We start from the raw sequence: 13,876 nt of genomic DNA, 5'->3' as shown, positions 1-13,876 counted from the left end.
AACGCATAAGAAATTGAGGGCACACCATGGACCTCTCAAACGCTGCCACACAGGATCCCACTCCCAGGTTCTTTTGTTTTTTTATTATTATTTATATGTTATTTAATTATATATATATATATATATATATATATATATATATATATATATATATATTAATATGTGTATAATTTGATTTTTAAATTAGGATTAAAATGTAAATAAGGATTAGGGTTATGATTATTATTTTCCCGACTATTTTCTCGATTAATTTATTTAATTATTTTTAATTATAAAAATCACAAAAACCTTAAAAAGGTTTATTAATGCGTTAGGGTTCGCTTAATCCCATTGGCCATAGGCCAAAGTATTAGGATTAAGGCTTTCTAACCGGCTTAGGTTTTAGCCAAACAATTTTAGAATTTTATTCGCTTCGATTAAATTAATTGATCGCGGTGGGTAATAATCAATTAATTATTTAATTCTTTAATTAAATATAAATTAAAATCATTTATTTTGCTAAATGGTTTTAACCAAATCTATTGGTTACGATGATTAGCATACCTTTTATAAACTCGTTATTATTTGTAATCGAATCTATCGATTATAAGGGATAACGATAAAATCAATAATTAATTATTAAAACACACCAATTTGCTAACGGTGATAATCGAACCAATCGATTAGAATGATTAGCAATGCTTTTATTAATCTGTTAATTATGGTGATCAAACCTATTGATCATCGCGATTAATAGTACAAATTAAAATCAGGGTTGTACGCCCAAACCTCAAAACACTTTTCAAACCTTTCAAAACCTCAATATCAAATACGGATTTTCATCCTCATTCAAAACTATGATAGGCTACTCAAAGGCCTCCAAAACCATATCAAATCAAATTTCAAACTCAAAGGGCGTACAACCCGTCCCCCGAACTACGTTGACTCTGATTCTCCCTAAGGAGATACGTAGGCACTTGGCAACAAGGCGAGTCCCCCTCCTCCAAATCTTAATCATGTCAATAATTAAGCCTTTAGCCCTATTAACTATCTGTTGCCTTTCTCACTGTTTTTGCCATAACCTTCATCTTTGCAATGTTAACCTTTAGGAAAGGGTTTTGGGTGCCTAACACCTTCCCTTAACCCGAATATAGTATCTTACCCTAAATCTCTTAACCATTAAAGGTTTCCTATTCGCCTTGGTAGAATAGGTGGCGACTCTCTAAGTTATAAATTTTTAGGCAGGTTGCTACACCAAGTATAATTGTGTTTTCTTATAGCACATACGCAATTAATGGATACACATTTTATACCAAAGAACATGATGATAAAAGTACTATGCAAAATAGTGGTGTTACCTTGGTAGCTGAAGCAATGCACATATCAAGTGCGAATGACTTAAATCCGAAATTTGCAAATTTGTCATATTTTGGGGTTATCGAGCGCATTTTGGTGTTTGATTACGCAAAGTTTCAAATCACTGTATTTGGTTGCAAGTGGGTTGAAAATAATATTGGCATACGAATGGATAAGTCAGGATTTTTGCAAGTGGATCTCAACAGGGTGGGGTACAAAGATGAGCCTTTCATTCTAGCCTCTCAAGCTAAACAAGTGTTTTATGTCAATGATCCGACAAGTACGAAATGGTCTATAGTGCTTTTATCAAACAAAATAGTTGATGAAAACATTGGAGATCAAGGTGATATTGGTGTTGGCATTGAATCTTGTACAAGAAACGATCAAGATGAGAACGAATCTTGTACTAGAAATGATCATAATGAGGGTATTTGGATCAGTCCAACCGTCCGCGTTGTTAAGAGACGCGTAACACACAATCCTACCAAGAAAAGAAAGAGATGTTAGTGAAAAAGGTAATAGTATACATATTCTGACTAATGTGCGTTATTCAATTTGTACCGATTGTTATATATTCAATTTGTATAGTTTTTTCAATTTGTATTCCGATTGTTACAATACTTATTCAACATTCTATATTCATACTTTACATGATTTAGTTTGTTTGACAGGAGCTATAATGATGTAGATATATAATTTTGGATATTATAATGGTATTATATTAGTATATATATATTGTCCTACCTATGGTTGAAAATATATCGTCGAAAATATATTACAGGTCGAAAATATTACAGGTTGAAAATATATTACAGGTCGAACTGGGAGGCTTAAATTACAGGCTGCACTTTAAAATACCTCATTTAGCAACGACAGCGCTTTTAAAAAGCGCTCTTAAAGGGCCACCTACGAAAGCGCTTTATTACTAAAAGCGCTGCCAAAGATTAAAAAAAAAGCATAAAAAAAACGCAACCTACGAAAGCGCTTTTGGAAAAGCGCTCTTATAGGGGGGGCTATCAGAGCGCTTTTTCCATAAAAAGCGCTCTCATAGGGGGGATACCAGAGCGCTTTTCTGGAAAAAGCGCTCTTATGGGGGGAGCTACCAGAGCGCTTTTTCCAGAAAAGCGCTCTTATAGGGGGGTCTACAAGAGCGCTTTTCTGAAAAAAACGCTCTTATAGGGGGAGCCTACCAGAGCGCTTTCAAAAGCGCTTTTGTTACCTACGCCAGCGCTGGCTTTGACAGCGCTTTAAAGCGCTTTTAAAGCCCAAAATAAGCGCTTTAGAATGCCTTCCGTGTTGTAGTGAAAGAATAAAGGACATTAATTAATATTTTTTAAAATAAATAAATAATAATTATTTATGGTTTAATTGATAGAGGATCATAGTATTGGCATAGTCATAGAATCAGTATAGCACAATATATTACATAGTAGCGGTATATAGTGTTTTAATAAAAATTGGTTCACATCCAACCACTTTAACTATCATTAATTCTCTTTCATTTTTGATAAAAATTTTAAATGCAAATTGTCAATATTATTTAAATAGAGTAATATAAAAGTTAAACGTAGCGTTCTAATAAAATATGTATAATAATTATATGTTGTTTTTTATGTCTATTCAACTGTTGATAAAATTGATCATTGTCCTTATGACTTAGTTAAAAAAATAAAATAATTGTTCATTTGGACTTTCTCCAATACAGAGATTTAAAAAAAGGTTCTATATCAATTGTTCTTCAAATTTAATTCATAAAAGGCTAAATTTTGTGTTTTTAAAAGTGGGGACACAAAACTGCAAAAGCAACACTCATAGAGATAATAACTTATAGTAAACAAATTTAATTCTTAAAGAACAAATACAATTAGTTATAAAATGTTTTAATAATTTTTTTCTTTACACTTTAATTATTATTATTATTTATTAACTGAAAAAAATATTTAATTCTTAAAAATATTTTACACTACTCATTTGATTCATTCATTTAATTCACTCCTTCTTTATAATTTTATAAAGAACAAATTAATCATTCAAAAAAAATCAATACTTAAATTTCTATTTTTTTTATGATAAGCATTTATGATTGAAGATAAAATTAATGAGATTTACAATCCATAGAAGAAATAACAATGGTTTCATTGAGAAAACAACCATTACTCAAATATCTGTTTTTATTATAAATTTTTGGAACAAACTAACAAATTAAAATGTAAACGGATACAAGAATTTAAACAGAGCAGTCAATGTTTTCATCTTAATTTTATGTAGTTATAGAGAAACTAATGTTTCCATCTTGTTTTTATGCAGTTATGCAAAAAATTATAATTAAAAATCTTAAATGTAAAGAAATAATTTCCAGATCTATAAATAAATAAAACAGATATAATAAGAAATAAAACAACATATATTTTCTATTTCAATTTCAAATAGTAGAAAAATAGAGTAAAATTTTCATCTTTAAACATTATAATGGTTTCTCTCTAAAAAAATATAAATATTAGATCTAACTAATAAGACGAAGCAATTTTCATTTTGTACAGATATATAATAAGATGAAAAAGATTTTTTTTTTTTACAGAAAACCCATTAGATTAATATTTCAGCTTCAAAAATAAACAAATTGAGTAAAATATTCACCTTGATTAAACATTATAATGGTGTATCTATTAAAAAAACATGTTCATCTTGAAATTTGCTTCAAATTCTTCACCTTACTGCAAGTCCTCCGATCTTTTGAAAACTTAATAATCAATATTGCAATTTTAGTTAAGGAGATTGTGGAAAAAAATACAAAACATATGAATCAAAAGGAAACAAATGAGACAAAGATAACAAAATAAAAAATAAAATTAATGATCAAGTGAGACAAAGATAACAAAATAAAAAATAAAATTAATGAGCAAAATGCAGAAACGCATTTGGGGTCCCCAAGCCCCAAATTTCTACATCCAGCCATTGATAATCAAATAACAAGCTATAGTAAACATACATATACTCATTATTACCAGAATGGAGGGTTAAACATGCATTTGTAGGATCATTGAAGCATTTAATCTCAAAAACCCTCAACCCCAAAATATCATAAACCCTCAAAATATTCCCCAAGGTCTCTATCTATGAGACTCACCTTGGAGAGGAGCAGTAGGAGCTGCGAAAATCAGAAGCAAAAGATGGAGATTGCTGAATCAATGATGCATGCAAGGTTAAATGTTGAATGGGTCTTCTTCTTCCTTCCTCTCCTCTCACGTTTTCTTCTTCTTCTCCTAAATTCTGTTTTGTTATAAAATGATCAAAAACAACACAAGCCAAACACTCCCTTAAATCTAATTATTAGGTGCATAGACCAAAACACCCCTCAACTAGACCTTATTTACCATAGTGCCATTTAGTTACATTCTAACTAAATAGTTATTCCTAATATTTAATCTCTTGAAATAATACTAGGATATTACATTTTGAAAACTTAATAATCAATATTGCAATTTTAATTAAGGAGATTATGGGAAAAAATACAAAACATATGAATCAAAAGGAAACAGATGAGACAAAGATAACAAAATAAAAAATAAAATTAATGATCAAGTAATATGAGATAGAGAAGAAAGTAAGGAAACAATGAAATAATCTACCTTTATTGTTCGGACTGAGGGAATGCTTCTCTTTAGTTTGGTCCTCAAAACATACATGAAAGAAAAAGAAGAAATTTAACAAAAGGTAAATCAACATATATATTTAAAAGACACATAATCGTTCATCACATAAACCATACTGTAAAGTTTGAAATTAATATTTACAAGAGAATATCATGGAGCAACTTGGTGTGAAGGTTTGGACATTTAACAATCTTATCCAAGGCTCCTTGAATATCTCAGGCGTCCAACCTTGGAACATGTCCACCATGATTATCCTTCGTAGAAAATATAAATGGTTTTTGTTAAAATTTAATTTTAAAATGATTTAGTATATATTAAAATGAAAATATATCTACCAGCTGCTCATCTCGCTTATCATGGCCTTGTTGGACCTAGTTGACTACGGTGCCCTGCTCGGCCTCTTGCCGGACTTGCTCGGGTGCCTGTTGGGTCACGAGTTGCAGGCCCTACTCGGCCGCCTGTTGGACCTCCTGGCCTGCCTTTTCGGCCTCCATCTGCTCTACTGAAGTGCCTGAAAAATAGGTGAAGCTAAAAATATATCAAAGAAATGAAAAGTAAAACATTTTTCTCCTAAACGCCAGAGAAGCTAATGTGCAAAAATCTACTTTTCCTTCTCCGTTCCATCATCACCATTTACTATTGTTATAAAAAATATTTAGATTAATAATAGATTTTTTCTCGTATACCATTTTTTGATAAAAATATTTAGATAATAAATACCATTTTTTGTATATAAAAATATTTTGATCAATAATAGATTTTTTCCATATACAAAATTTATTTTTGTTTAGGTATCGTTTACAAAAATATTAGCATTGCACTAGTCTATGATGTTTTAGTTGTCTAACCAACTATTGCAAGCATATTAAAATTGTTTTTGTTGTCAAACATGCTATAATGGGGATTCGTGAAAATTCAAAAAATTAAGGACATTAATTAATATTTTTTAAAACAAATAAATAATGATTATTTATTGTTTAAATGATAGAGGAGCATTGTATTGTTTTGCCATAGTCATAGAATCACTATACCACAGTAGTTGTAGATACTGTTTAAATAAAAATTGATTTACATCCAACAACTTTAACTATTATTAATTCTCTTTCATTTTTGATGAATTTTTTAAATGCAAATGTTCAATAGTATTTGCTTAGAGTAATATAAAATTTAAACGTAGCGTTTTAATAAAATAGGTATAATAATTATGTGTTTTTTTATGTCTATTCAACTGTTGATAAAACTGATCATTGCCCTTCTTTTACTATTATGACATAGTTAAAAAACAAAAATAATTGTCCATTTGGACTTTCTCCAATATAGAGATTTAAAAAAAAAGTTATATATCAATCGTTCTTCATATTTAATTCATAAAACATTGTATTTTGTATTTGTTTTTAAAAGTGGGCACACAAAACTGCAAAAGCAACCCTCATAGTGAGAATAATTTATAGTAAACAAATTTAATTCTTAAACATCAAATACAATTAGTTATAAAATGTTTTAATAATTATTTTTCTTTACACTTTAATTATTATTATTTTTTAACATAACTAAAAAAAAATTAATTCTGAAAAATATTTTACACTATTCATTTGATTCCATCCTTCTTAATAATCTTATAAATAACAAATTAATCATTCGGAAAAAATCAATACTTAAATCTCAATTATTTATTATAAACATTTATGATTGAAGATAAATTTAATAAGATTACAATCCGTAGAAGAAATAACAATGGTTTCATTGAGAAAACAATCATTACTCAAATATCTGTTTTTTATTATAATTTTTTTGAACAAACTAACAAATGTAAAAATGTAAACGGATACAAGAATTTAAACAGAGTAGTCAACTTGGTCAAAAAAAACAAACAGAGCAGTCAATGTTTTCATCTTATTTTTATGTATTTATAGAGAAACTAATGTTTCCATCTTGTTTTTATGCAGTTATGCAAAAATTTATAATTAGAAATCTTAAACGTAAAGAAATAATTTTCAGATCTATAAATAAATAAAATTGATATAATAAGAAATAAAACAACATATATTTTCTATTTCAGTTTCAAATAGTAGAAAAATAGAGTAAAATTTTCATCTTTAAATATTATAATGGTTTCTCTCTAAAAAAAATATAAATATTAGATCTAACTAATAAGACGAAGCAATTTTCATATTTTGTACAAATCTATAATAAGATGAAGAAGATTTTTTTACAGAAAACCCATTAGATTAATATTTCAACTTAAAAAATAAACAAATTGAGTAAAATATTCACCTTGATTAAATATTATAATGGTGTATCCATTAATAAAACTGTTCATCTTGAAATTTGCTTCATATTCTTCACCTCACTGCAAGTCCTCCGATCTTTTGAAAACTGAAAAATCAATATTACAATTTTAATTAAGGAGGTTGGGGAAAAAAATACAAAACATATGAATCAAAACGAAACAAATGAGACAAAGATAACAAAATAAGAAAGAAAATTAATGATTAAGTGATATGAGATAGAGAAGAAAGGAATGAAACAATGAAATAATTTACCTTTATTGTTCTGACGCAGGGAATGCTTCTCTTTAGTTTGGTCCTCAAACATACAAGAAAGAAGAAGAAGAAATTTAACAAAAGGTATATCAACATATATATTTAAAAGACACATAATCGTTCATCACATAAACCATTCTGGAAAGTTTGAAATTAATATTTAAAAGACAATATCATGGAGCAACTTGATGTGAAGGTTTGGACATTCAACAATCTTATCCAAGGCTCCTTGAATATCTCAGGCTCAGGCGTCCAACCTTGGAACATGTCCACCATGATCATCCTTCATAGAAAATATAAACGATTTTTTTTTAAATTTAATTTTAAAATGATTTAGTATATATTAAAATGAAAATATATCTAACAGCTGCTCATCCCGCTTTTCATAGCCTTGTTGGACCTAGTTGACTATGTTTCCCTGCTCGGCCTCCTGCTGGACTTGCTCGGGTCCCTGTTGGGCCACGAGTTGCAGGGCCTACTCGGCCGCCTGTTGAGCATCTTAGACCGCCTTTTTGGACTCCATCTGCTCTGCTGAAGTCCCTAAAAAAATAAGTGAAGCTAAAAATATAACAAAGAAATGAAAAGCAAAACATTTTTCTCCTAAACGCCGGAGAAGCTAATGTGCAAAAATCTACTTTTCCTTCTCAGTTCCTTCATCACCATTTACTATTGTTATAAAAAAAATTAGATCAATAATAGATTTTTTCGCGTATACCATTTTTTGATAAAAATATTTAGATCATAAATACCATTTTTTATATAAAAATATTTACATCCATAATAATTTTTTCCGTATACAAATATTATTTTTGTTTAGGTATCGTTTACAAAAATATATGAATTTATAGTAAATTTTTGTATATAAAAATATTTTGAACAATAATATATTTTTTTCCCGTATACAATTTTTTGATAAAAAATATTTAGATCTAAAATACCATTTTTTGTATATAAAAATATTTTGATCAATAATAGATTGTTTCCGTATACAAATTTTATTTATTTTTAGGTATCGTTTACAAAAATATTAGCATTGCAGTAGTCTATGATGTTTTAGTTGACTAACCAACTATTGCAAGCATATTAAAATTGTTTTTGTTGTCAAACATGCTATAATGGGGATTGGTGAAAATTCAAAAAATAAAGGTCATTAATTAATATTTTTTTTAAAAAAATAATGATTATTTATGGGATAATTGATAGAGGAGCATTGTATTGTCATAGTCATAGAGTCAATATACCACATTAGTTGTAGATACTGTTTAAATAAAAACTGGTTCACATCCAACAACTTAAACTATCATTAATTCTCTTTCATTTTTGATGAATTTTTTAAATGAAAACGTTCAATAGTATTTGCATAGAGTAATATAAAAATTAAACATAGCGTTTTAATAAAATATGTAGAATAATTATGTGTTGTTTTTTTATGTCTATTCAACTGTTGATAAAACTGATCATTGCCCTTCTTTTACTAATATGACATAGTTAAAAAATAAAAATAATTGTCCATTTGGACTTTCTCCAATACAGAGATTTTAAAAAAAAGTTATATATCAATCGTTCTTCATATTTAATTCATAAGACATTGTATTTTGTATTTGTTTTTAAAAGTGGGCACACAAAACTACAAAAGCAACCCTCATAGTGAGAATAATTTATAGTAAACAAATTTAATTCTTAAATATCGAATACAATTAATTATAAAATGTTTTAATAATTATTTTTCTTTACACTTTAATTATTATTATTTATTAACAGAACTAAAAAAATTTAATTCTGAAAAATATTTTACACTATTCATTTGATTCACTCCTTCTTAATAATCAAATTAATGATGATTTAAAAAAAAATCAATACTTAAATCTCAATTATTTATTATAAACATTTATGATTGAAGATAAAATTAATGAGATTACCATCCGTAGAAGAAATAACAATGGTTTCATTGAGAAAACCACCATTACTCAAATATCTGTTTTTTATTATAAATTTTTTGAACAAACTAAGAAATGTAAAAATGTAAACGGATACAAGAATTTAAATAGAGCAATCAATGTTTTCATCTTATTTTTATGTAGGTACAGAGAAACTAATGTTTCCATCTTGTTTTTATGCAGTTATGCAAAAATTTATAATTAAAAATCTTAAATGTACAAAAATAATTTTCAGATCTATAAATAAATAAACATATATAATAAGAAATAAAACAAAAGATATTTTCTATCCAGTTTCAAATAGTAAAAAAATAGAGTAAAATTTTCATCTTTAAATATTATAATGGTTTCTCTCTAAAAAAAATAAATATTAGATCTAACTAATAAGACGAAGCAATTTTCATATTTTGTACAAATCTATAATAAGATGAAGAAGTTTTTTTTACAGAAAAACCCATTAGATTAATATTTTAGCTTCAAAAATAAACAAATAGAGTAAAATATTCACCTTGATTAAACATTATAATGGTTTATCTATTAAAAAAACCTATTCATCTTGAAATTCACTTCATATTCTTCACCTCACTGCAAGTCCTCAAATCTTTTGAAAACTGAATCATCAATATTGCAATTTTAATTAAGGAGGTTGTGGAAAAAAATACAAAACATATATGAATCAAGAGGAAACAAATGAGACAAAGATAACAAAATAAAAAATAAAATTAATGATCAAGTGATATGAGATTGAGAAGAAAGGAAGGAAACAATGAAATAATCTACCTTTATAGTTCGGACCGAGGGAATGCTTCTCTTTAATTTGGACCTAAAACATACATGAAAGAAGAAAAAGAAATTTAACAAAAGGTAAATCAACAGATCTATCAAACCCATAAGATTAAACATATCATTCTCCTAAAAAAACACTTACCGAAGTTGAAGCACAACTATGAAAGTACCATGATACAACAAATCTAGTCTAAAAAAGAGGAATAAGGAAGATGAAAAAGAGGAATAAAGAAGAAGATGAGGAGGAGGAAGAGAGAAGTAGAATTGGATATTGGAAGATGTGAGTGAGAGAGAAAGAGAAGGAAAAGTATGTGAGAATTTTGGCATCTGGTTTATTTTTTGAAAAGGAAAATTGTGTTGGGACATGGGATAGATGTAGAAACATAGGTCTGATAGTAATAAATGAGGAGCAGGTAGAATAGAATAATATTATAAAAAAATGTTGTATTTTGAATTCAAGAACAGTTTGTGTGGTGAAAACAGAAGGCAGAAGCACATGTATAATAGCCAAAGAAATGGGATGCAACGAAGCCATCCACGTGGAGCGAGACAGAAGAGCAAAAGTGGAATTTCAAGAACATTGAATTTTTTTATATGATAGATTAGAAAATTGATTTTTCTGGAAAAAAAATCAATTTTTTGCGAAAATTAAAAAACTCAATTTTTTAAGAAAAAATCTCAAAAAAAGAAAGTCGTTTTTACTTGTTGAAAAATGTAACACCCCGTACATATATGTCTAGAATAATATGTTGTGATGCTATAAATTGGAACAGGAAACATACATAAGCGGAAAGAAACAAGAACTAAAAATCATATACAATTAAACTCCTGTTCAAAATGTATACAATTAGCTTGTCTCAAATAATACAGAGCAGAAAGATAACGTCTGATCCTACCATTTACTCGTCCACGGTTTTCAATGCGAACAATCTAGCAACTCTTCTACTTCTAACCTATTCCTGAAAATAATGAGAGGATTGGGGGTGAGATTACTAAATCTATATGAGTTACCCTATCTTATGGATTCACTCAGTTCTACAAGGTGCATACAATCAAACGAATTCACCGAGAATTCGGGTTGTCCCCACGGCCAGGTACAAGTACATACAAGGTAACACCGCCATTGGAAGTCCCATAACTATCCGATGTGGAAACAACAACAAGCACAAGCCAAGTCATCCAATATGCAACCCGTACCCGTGCACGGGAATCCAAGAGTAAGTTAGATGCCTGCTACATAGACTACGCATCCACACCCTCGGTGAGTTACCCCTTATGCCTACGCGTCAAAAGACTTGCACTTGCACACCGCTAGATGAAACGAATCATTCCTACATGGAATTTCACCCGCAACGAGTTTTCCCATTGTGACCTTGCCTAAGTGGCGTCACAACCCCATCAATCATATATACAAACCCACCGGGTGAAAGCCTAGTGCAAATATGCCATAATGACTACACAAACCCACCGGGTGAAAGCCTAGTGGCATTGCCTACGTGGCACCGCTAGAGGAGAGTTATCCAACGTGATGTAGCCTACATGGCATCACGCCCTCACCATACCAAGCACGCCTATGTTTTATCCATGGCAGAAACGCCTTTTCAGACCCGCTCGCACATCCCAATGATATCTCAGGTGCATAAGACATACCCAGATCACACAACAAGGCATGAACTAAAGATCACACAACAATATTCGTGGTCTTAAGCGATTTACCCTCTATCAGCCAGTCCTACTCCGATTCAAGCATATATAGACATCACCGAGATCACACAGCATGGTACAATCCATCACATGGAAATCACTTCTGAAAGTTCAACTGGAACAGACAGGAATAAAGCACAATCAAGCATCACATGACATATATTGGTACCATGCATTTCTTAAGCATACACATAATAATTGCATATAAGTGATCACAAAATAGCATACCATACATTCCAAATGACTACTAAAGCATAGCCTCCAGTCATAATAAGGTAGGTTATTTGATTACCTTTCCAACGCCTCTGACCGGGCTCCGTTTCGAGTTACCGATATCAAGTTATGCAAAATTCAGTGATACAACAATTTGTTGTCAGGAGGTGTTCGCTACGCGAACTTTTGTTCGCTACAGCAAACTCAAACAGAAGCAAAACTCCCTTCAGCATAGGCAAGTTCACTAAAGCGAACTGCCAACGAAGCCCCGACTCGCTACAACGAAATAATAAAAAATTAACTCCCAGACATTCGCTACTAGTTCGCTACGTGAACTCGGCAGCATTCAGAACAACCAAAAAACGCAAAGTACACAACCAATCGCCAAAATCCCAAATTTACGACATGCATTCACCATGAACATCATATAATACGAAATTGGGTTAGTTGTATATAATATTGCATCAATTGTAGCATAATCATGCACTAGGGAGGATGATAGGACAATTATATCACATAATCTCACTAACCCTTGTCCCCAAACATGCAATTTCATAAACCCCAATTCCTACCCAAGTTACTATCTATGAAACTCACCTTAGGTTAATGGAGGTTTGGATGGTGTTCTTGCTGCCATTGTATCCTTATCTTGTTCAAACTTCCACCTCCATCATCAAGAATTTCGTAGCTCACCATTACCCATTTTCAGCATGCATGTCCCAATTTCAAATTCGTTTATCTCCATCAATTTGGAACCTATGAACACGAATTAATATATCAAATCGAAGGGAATTTCGTGTAGAATCCAGAACTTCAAGAATTACCTTAATTGGAGTTGTGAGTAGAGAGTTATGACCAATTTAATGAAGGCTGTCCATGGAATACGAAAATGGAAACTTGAAATGAGATGTAAGACTTCTTCTACTTCTCTCTCCACTTCTCTTTCACAAAAATCTGAATTTGGAATGAATGCCTCTACCAACCACCTTAATGCCATGCAAAAGAAGACTAATGCCCCTTATGCCCTCCAACTTGTCCATATCTACAACTTGGCCATCTAGTCATGTTCCAACCAACTTTTTTGGTTCTAAATAATCACTAATTAAATTTCCAATTCCACTTACAAACTCCATATAAATACACATTCTCATGATGTGAAAAAAATAAGGATGTTACAAAAAAAAATCGAGTTTTTTTTGAAAAAATAAAATTTAAAATTTTTTTTATTAAAAACAATTCAAAACCAAATATAACGGTTTGATACTTTAGCAAATGGTTTAGTTTGGAAAAATTTGTCTTCTAATGGTTTGTACGATTCAGAATTCAGAACTATTATATCAAACCAAACCTTTTGGTTCAGTTTGGTTCTAGAAAAATTGAAACGGTTTGATTTAGTTCGGATGACCTTATATAATGATTCAGTATGGTTCGGTTCAGTTTTCTTACAGAACTGTACCATGAACAGCATACACATACATCAACTAAATTCTATAACAACTTTTAACTATTTTAACTACTCTAATATATATTATTCTCTATCCCAGCAGTTGTATGCTCAAATAATAGTTCCAAACAATTCATATTTGCATGACAAGCAATGTGCCCTAAATATGTTATGGATGAGCTAGATAAACATAAAAATCATATTTCTCAATCAATAAAGTTGTGGATCCAACCATTTATATCAGACAACAATAACAAAGCT

At 29.9% G+C, this 13,876-nt stretch overlaps 1 long non-coding RNA gene across 6 annotated transcripts; it reads right to left on the bottom strand.

Annotated features, from left to right (window-relative positions):
• Nucleotides 1–781: 781 nt before the first annotated feature.
• On the bottom strand, nt 782–13,123 carry LOC131643534 (uncharacterized). 6 transcript variants are annotated; one of them, XR_009296236.1, is made up of 9 exons: nt 12,996–13,123; nt 12,769–12,927; nt 10,249–10,291; nt 9,977–10,079; nt 7,532–8,071; nt 7,263–7,364; nt 5,324–5,499; nt 4,965–5,242; nt 3,797–4,605 (listed from the first exon to the last, which is right to left on the bottom strand). It is a non-coding gene; the product is annotated as an uncharacterized LOC131643534 (long non-coding RNA). The 6 variants fall into 6 exon arrangements; XR_009296233.1 differs by lacking the exons at nt 9,977–10,079; nt 12,769–12,927; nt 12,996–13,123 and adding exons at nt 782–1,816; nt 10,397–10,654 and having other exon boundaries at nt 4,463–4,605; XR_009296234.1 differs by lacking the exons at nt 12,769–12,927; nt 12,996–13,123 and adding an exon at nt 10,397–10,654.
• Between the last annotated feature and the right edge of the window lie 753 nt (nt 13,124–13,876).

Source organism: Vicia villosa, linkage group LG1 (genome assembly GCF_029867415.1).
Source record: "Vicia villosa cultivar HV-30 ecotype Madison, WI linkage group LG1, Vvil1.0, whole genome shotgun sequence".
Classification (NCBI taxonomy): domain Eukaryota; kingdom Viridiplantae; phylum Streptophyta; class Magnoliopsida; order Fabales; family Fabaceae; genus Vicia; species Vicia villosa.
Note: the sequence above shows the minus strand (reverse complement) of the source record. Positions and strands in the feature narration are given on the sequence as shown.